Source organism: Prionailurus viverrinus, chromosome A2, assembly GCF_022837055.1.
Source record: "Prionailurus viverrinus isolate Anna chromosome A2, UM_Priviv_1.0, whole genome shotgun sequence".
Lineage (NCBI taxonomy): Eukaryota > Metazoa > Chordata > Mammalia > Carnivora > Felidae > Prionailurus > Prionailurus viverrinus.
Window position 1 is genome coordinate 3,726,931 of NC_062562.1, and position 8,048 is coordinate 3,734,978.

An 8,048-nucleotide genomic window follows, 5' to 3' on the forward strand; every position below is an offset into this window, starting at 1 on the left:
AAATTGGTGAGCGCCTGTGAGAGGAGTTATGTTAATTATGAAACCCAAATCCCAGGGCTTTAATTTATTTTTATTTCTTTATTTATTTTTAAGTAGGCTTCACATCCAATGTGGGGCTTGAGCTCACAACCTGAGCTGAGATCAAGAGTTGGACGCTTAACAACAACAAACAACAACAACAGCAAAGAGTTGGACTCTTAACTGACTGAGCCACCCAGGCACCCCCAAATCACAGGGTTTTTAATGGACATAGAATTTACATAATTACAAGCATAGCATTGCAATGATATTGACCGATGCTTTTATTTTGGTAACCCACATTCCTTCCAAGATTCGGACCATTTCCATCACTCCAGAAATGTCCTATGTGTCCTTCCCAAGTCAACACAACAGGGTTGTAACCATTATTGTGTTGTTGTAACCATTGTTCTGACACTCATTACGATGCATAAAATTGTTCCTGAACGTCTGATATGTAGAAGTATATAGAGTGTGTTTGTTGGTGTCTGGCATCTTTCACTCAAAATAAGGTTTCTGAAGTTCAGCCATGTTCTGTGTATCAGCAGTTCATTCCTTCTTCGTTGTTGAGTAACATTTCATTGTACCAATGGGGCTCAGTTTGTTTATCCTGTTGGAAAAGAAACAACGACCCTGAATGGAGTCATTTGCTCCCACGATGGCAAGCCAAGACATGATGGCAGCCTCAACCTCCCCAAAACGTGATTTTTGAACAGTCAACCTGAAAGGTCCTGATCAGTGCTAATGAGGTAATGCATGAACTAAGATCCCTTCTATTTCCTCTTCCTCTTCTGTAGAATGAATGGGGCTTAGCCTGAAACTTTTTTTTTTTTTTTTTTTTTCAGAGAAAGAGACCACAAAGAAGAAGGGTAGAGGGAGAGAGAGAGTCTCAAGCAGGGCTGGATCCCACGACTGTGAGATCATGACCTGAACAGAAACCAAGAGACCAAGAGTTAGACACTTAACGGACTGAGTCACCAAGGTGCCCCTGAAACAATCTTTTCTTTTGTTTTGTAATAACTTCTTTGTTCCACTCTCTCGCTCAGAAAAACTTTGTTTTATACCGTTCCATAGAGTGCCATTTTCTGGAAGGGATGCTCCCGAACTGATGGATTGTTAAATTTATTCCATTGAATTTTTGTTCTTTAGAAATTTGTTCCCTAGTTGACGGACATTTGGGTTGTTTCCCGGTTTTGCTTATTATGAATAATGTGGCTACAAACAGCACTGGGCACCTGCCGGTTAACACATGTTCATCGTTATCAGGGAAACACCTAGAAGTGAACTGATTAGTTACAGTGTTGGTACACATTTAATTTTACAAGGCTCTTACCATATATATATTTTTAAATAGCAATATAAAAATCAAAATAGAAACAGAAACTTGAAAACACATATGTGTGTTTGCACATCAGTTACAAAACGTGGTACCCATATGTTAGCATTTTTATGCAACCACATGAAAATTCAATACATCTCGCTAAAAAAATTTTTTTTAATCTTGTAAAATATACCTAATTTTAACATCTTAATCGTGTTAAAGTGTGCAGTGCAAAGGCATTAGGTACATTCACATTGTTGTGTGACCATTCTCCGTTACTCATCTGCAAGACTGTTTTTTTTAATTTTATTTTTTATTTTTTAAAATTTACATCCAAATTAGTTAACATACAGTGCAACAATGATTTTAGGAGTAGATTCCTTAATGCCCCTGACCCATTTAGTCCATCCCCCCTCCCACAACCCCTCCAGTAACCCTCAGTTTGTTCTCCATATTTATGAGTCTCTTCTGTTTTGCCCCCCTCCCTGTTTTTATATTATTTTTGCTCCCCTTCCCTTGTGTTCATCTGTTCTGTGTCTTTTTTTTTTTTTTTAATTTTTTAACGTTTATTTATTTTTGAGACAGAGAGAGATAGAGCATGAACGGGAGAAAGAGGGAGACACAGAATCTGAAACAGGCTCCAGGCTCTGAGCCGTCAGCACAGAGCCTGACGCGGGGCTCGAACCCATGAACTACGAGATTGTGACCTGAGCTGAAGTCGGACGCTTAGCCGACTGAGCCACCCAGGCACCCCTGTTCTGTGTCTTAAAGTCCTCATATGAGTGAGGTCGTATGATAATTGTCTTTCTCTGACTGACTAATTTCGCTTAGCATAATCCCCTCCAGTTCCATCCATGTAGTTGCAAATGGCAAGAGTTCATTCTTTTTGATTGCCGAGTAATACTCCATTGTATATACAGACCACATCTTCTTTATCCATTCATCCGTCGATGGACATTTGGGCTCCTTCCATACTTTGGCTATTGCCGATAGGGCTGCTATAAACATTGGGGTGCATGTGTCCCTTCAAAACAGCACACCCGTATCCCTTGGATAAATGCCTAGTAGTGCAATTGGTGGGTCATAGGGTAGTTCTATTTTTAGTTTTTTGAGGAACCTCCATACTGTTTTCCAGAGTGGCTGCACCAGTTTGCATTCCCACCACAGGACTGTTTTAATTCTGTCCCCCTTCGCATTTATATTTCTTTTTCTGGTAGCATGAACTTTCTGGGAATGACCTAGAAACTGTGAAAGCCTGAAAGTGATTTTGAACAGCTTTTCTTCTTTTTGAGTGTTTTTTTGGAACTCTCTCTTTTTTCCTTTTCAGCATTTCTCTGTAAGTTTATCTCCCTCTTTCTCTTTTTTTAAGTAGGCTTCACGCCCAGTGCAGAGTCCAACGTGGGGCATGAACTCAAGACCTTGGGGTCAAGACCCAACCAGAGATCAAGAGTTAGATGCTTAACCGACTGAGCCACCCAGGCACCCCCAGAGCTCTAACATATTCTGTCCATTTGTTGCTTTTTCTCTTTCACCTGTCCTATCTCTGATTCAGATGTTCTGGAGAAAATTGAACACGTGTTATAACTATTCCAGGTTTGTGAGACATACCTGCAAGGGGGCTGTTTCTCAGCATCATCTCAAAAGCTTTAAATAACACTGAGCCTTGGGACCATCTGAGACTGACTGCATTGGAATTTCTAGATGTGAGGCCCAATAATATGTATTTTAACAATATTGGTATATGGTAGGCAGAATTGAAGACTAACCCCAATGACCCCTGCCCTTATATAACTTCTTTCCCCGTGAAAAGGACAGGATATCACTTCCATGATTATGTTATACAGCAAAAGGGATTTTGCAGGTTTTGCTTGGTTGACTTTGAGTTAATCAAAAGAGATTATTCGGGTGGGCCTGGGCTTTTTATACAAACTCTTCTTTTTTAAAAATGTTTTAAATGTTTATTTATTTTTGAGAGAAAGAAAGAGTGTGAGCGGGGGAGGGGCAGAGAGAGAAGGAGACACAGAATCCGAAGCAGGCTCCAGGATTCAAGCTGTCAGCACAGAGCCCAATGTGGGGCTTGAACCCACAAACTGTGAGATCATGACCTGAGCCACAGTTGGATGCTTAACTGACTGAGCTACCCCAGGCGCCCCTACACAAACTCTAACTCTGGATCTAGAAGTCAAAGGAGAACGTTAGAGGCCAGAGATTCACAACTGGAGAAGGAGTCAGCCTGTCCTTGCTGGCTTTGAAGATGGAGGGAATCCTGTGGCAAGAGCCTGCGCACATCTTCGAGCTGAGAGTGACTCCTGGCCAATAATAAGTGAGAAAGTGGAGACCTCAATCCTCCAACTGCAAGGAACTAAATTGTGCCAACAACACAAATGAACTTGGACATGATTCTTCTCTAGTCCAGCCTCCAGGTGAGAACACAGCTTGTAAACACCTCCATTGTGAAACGCTGAGCACAGAATCCCACGGAGCCTTCTCTGGACTCCCCCTCTACGGACACCATGAGTTAATAAATGAGTGTTGTTTTAAACCACTAAGTTTGTGGCAATTCATTACATAGCTCTAGGTGACTAATAAACCTACTTATTTCTATGTGGTGAACCTGCTGATTGGGGTCACTTGTCCTGAGAATTTTACACTGTGTGGATGTAGCACATTTTGTCTGTCCATTCATCAATTGATGGGCATTGGATTATTTCCACTTTTTGGTTAATATGAACAATCTGCTACAGACATCTGTATGAAAGCATTGATCAGTTTCGTGTACATTAGCAAATTCACTTCAGATGTTCTTTGACTGACTATATAAGTTATGTTTCCTGAATTTGAACCTGCCCTACTATCTTACCAATTCCTTCCTTAATGAATGAACTGAATAAACTCTTTGGCACATGCTCATTTTATTTGCATAAAGACTGTGGTTTATATTTTTTGAACTTCACTAAAGGCCAGAGGTTTTCTGTAGCCTTTGGCTAACAACTAGGGCTATCCTTCTGGGTTCCTGTAATTGCTTCCTCCTCTGACCTGTGAGAGCTGTGGCTAGCCCTGGGGATCCACATCTTTCCTGGTGGGTTCTCCTGACCCTCTCTACATTGTTGAACATGGTCCCTTTACCGATCACAGTGAGTGTGCTATTTGTTTTCAGGCTGGACCTGACTGATACTGTAGAGGCAGGGAGCATAGTTCCCTGCCCATACCCATATACAGGATATAGTTCCTTGTATCCCCAGCAGATACATAGTAGTACATAGCAGGTCCTCATTAGACCTTTGTAGAATGAAGAAACCAAAGGGCACATTCAGGCACTCAAGTTGCAGGTTCTTAAAGATTTCTTATGTATCTGCTGCTATGAATTGGCAATGTTGATTAACTGTAGGTTAAGAAATCCCTATACCTTTCTGTTTCAGAAAATTGCTTACTGCAAGGAGCAACCCCTCACCATATGACATAGATAAGACTCACAGATGTCCCCCTCATTTATCTGTAGTAAGGCCAGACACAGACCCTCCAAACCCTCGTTCTTTGCCTCAGAAGCACTCAGCTGAACTGCTTGTCCCTGCTGATCCATTGAAGCACAATGCTTGTTAACCAAACTTTGGTTAAGCTCCTCTAGAGTAAAACTTCCTCTGATCCAATATCCCCTTTCACTGCCTTTCCATCCCACCTTCCCAGTGCTAGAAAGCTCAGTTCTTTCTAGCATTGTTTATTCCTTTCTACAAAAGAAAAAAAAATTTCCCCCTTAAATCTTGAGATGCTTGAAGACTTTATACTCATCGTGTTCTCTTCTTGCAACAGTCCCCCTGACCAATTTCAATTATCTTTCCCTGCCCCCTTGTAAGACTCCTTTTGAATAAAGTCTCTCCTTACTGAGTCTGGATTTGCTTTTTATTGGACACAGTAATGGCCGGACATACATGGTGCAGGGGAGGAAACAATTGCTCTACCCTGTTTGGGGAATTATTACTAGTAGTTTTAATTATATACATTAGTTGGAATTCTTATCTCTTAGAAATCTTACTTTCTTAGTGAAAACTAAAAAGCAAGCAGTTATGAACTGTTATATACCAACATCTTATAGATTGGCAAATTCATGAATATACTATTTCATTATTTCTAGAAGCATCTATTTTCCACAATTTTCAACATGGCACAAGACATGTTTACTAACAGACTCCAAAATTCTTTCATTTAAATAGGAAGCCAAAAGCAGGTACTGATTTGTAAATAATCTAGATATTCAATTAATACCCATCATTTCACTTAAAAATTTAAATGTTTATTTATTTTTGAAGGAGAGAGAAACAGAGCATGAGCAGGGGAGGAGCAGAGAGAGAGGGAGACACAGAATCCAGAGCAGACTCCAGGCTCCAAGCTGCCAGCACAGAGCCTGACGCGGGGCTTCAACTCACAAGCCATGAGATCATGACCTGAGCCAAAGTCGGATGCTTAGCCATGCTTAGCCGACTGAGCCACCCAGGCACCCCAATCATTCCACTTTTAACTTGGTAGAACTGTAAGTTATAAAGGTACCAAAAATATTTTGGAAACTATTTTAAAGTGGACACACTTTAGGGGTGCTTGAGTGGCTCAGTTGGTTGAGCGTCTGACTTTGGCTCAGGTCATGATCTCACTATTTGTGTGTTTGAGCCCCCCCCCCCCCCCCCCATCGGGCTCTGCTGACAGCTTCCAGGGCCTGGAGTCTGCTTCAGATTCTGTGTCTCCCTCTCTCTCTCTCTGCCCCTCCCCCAATCATGCTTTCTCTCTCTCTCTCTCTCTCTCAAAAATTAATAAACTTTAAAAAAATTTCAAGTACACACACTTATTAAACATAATCATTGTTGAAAAGTTCATTTATAAACTTTCATCCCACATTTCTTTAATTCAGTTGTTCTTAACAATTATGTTTAGATGACTTACCGAAACTTCATTAAACATTGAACAAAGCTGGGGCTTCGGGCTGGCTCAGTTGGTGGAGCATGTGACTCTTGATCTCTGCGTCCTGAATTTGGGCCCCACGTTGAGTGTGGAGATGACTTAAATAAATAAAAACTTAAAACAAAATTAAACAAAGTTAACCATCATCTCAAGTTATTTTTCTTGCTGACAATTTTTGTTACATATCTATATTAGGCAAGCATCAAACCTTATAGGGTTGGAGCCCTCCCAGGGCCTTATGAAAGGCTATCTGCATATGAGGAGGAGGGTGTGGATGTTATGTGTGTTTTCAGTTTGTGTTTGAGCCTGGGAGTCCAGATGGCAGTTCAAGCTAAAGAAAGCCCAGGCATGTCTGGGCTTGTCTCCAGAGTCACGGAGCACCATCTATCTAGGCCTATTTGCATAACAATAATGAAGAGTCCTTCCAGTATAGAGGTGATTTTAAGGGAGAAAAGAACCATACAACTGGCATGTGATCTTGGGGTAGGAGAAAAGAGGTGTCTGCCCCAGATCTGCCAGCCTGGATTTTTGCCTTCTCTGGGGTCTTGTGTGATCCCAATGGGGAACAGGTGGAGAGTGAAAAAAGAAATTAACGGATCAGTTTTTGCTAAGGCTGAACAAGCCTGCCACCTTCTCCTAGAACCCAGTGTTGTGGGGGAGGTCTCACTGTCTGATAGCTTTAAGCCTCAGGGGCTTTAGTTAAAGGTCTTAATGCCTCTGGACCTTGATGTGCTCACCAAGAAACTGATAGTGTCACAGGTGCATTTCGGTCCCCGAACACATGCCAAACCCCCAGATGCAAAGAAATGCAGAATGTGGGACTCTGGTGTCTTGCATCATACCGAAGGATGTGGTTGCCCCAAGGGGGGAAATCTGAGCTATCTTTGTTCAAATAGTTTCATTTAGGTCCTAGGGCTGATGAGATCTGGGGGAAATTCAGGTTAGACGCCCAAACTGGCATGGTCTTTGAGTCAGTATTTGGTGAATTTGAAAAAGATACAGTTTTTCCTTCTCAGATTGACAGACTCTCTGGCTTTTGTCATCCTCCGTCCAAAGGGGCACACAGAGAATGTTGAAATCCGGGACTCCTGGCTGGCTCGGCTGGTGGAGCACATGACTGGATCTCGGGATTGGGAGTTCGAGGCCCACGTTGGGTGTAGAGATTTTACTTAGAAACAAAATGTTGACAACCACCATCACCACCACCACCACAGAGAATGCTGGAGTCATGACTTCCTAATGTGGATGGGCCTCAGCCAATCAGTTAAAACCTGAGTGGAACAGAAAGATGGAGGAAAAAGAAGTTCCTCCTGCATGACTGCCTTTGAGCCTGGATGTTTTTGTTCATGCCTTCATACTCAAACAGGAAGCCTGGTTCTTTGGATGGGTGTGAGCCTGTGGGACTTTGGACTATTTTATACCATTGATACTCCGTGGTCTCCAGCTTGCCCACTGCAGCTCTTAAGACTTGTGCCACGCCACGATTATGTAAGCTAATTCCTCATAATAAATCTCTCCCTCTATTTTTGTGCATCCCATTGATTCTGTTTCTCTGAAGAATGGTTACTAATGCAACCACTAATCTATTTTCTGTCTCTACGTGTTTTTCTATCATGGATATTTCATAGAAACAGAATCCCATAAAATGGAATCACAAAGTAGAATCATTTTGCGTCTGACTTCTCTCACTTAGTGTGGTCTTTCTAAGGTTCATTCATGGTGTAACATGTATCAGTGCTTCATTCCTTAACTGCCAAATAAT

At 41.7% G+C, this 8,048-nt stretch overlaps 1 long non-coding RNA gene across 1 annotated transcript; it reads right to left on the reverse strand.

The window, feature by feature from the left end:
• Positions 1–284: 284 nt before the first annotated feature.
• Positions 285–6,593, reverse strand: LOC125160649 (uncharacterized). Its single transcript, XR_007150331.1, has 3 exons — positions 6,495–6,593; positions 6,269–6,400; positions 285–628 (listed from the first exon to the last, which is right to left on the reverse strand). It is a non-coding gene; the product is annotated as an uncharacterized LOC125160649 (long non-coding RNA).
• Between the last annotated feature and the right edge of the window lie 1,455 nt (positions 6,594–8,048).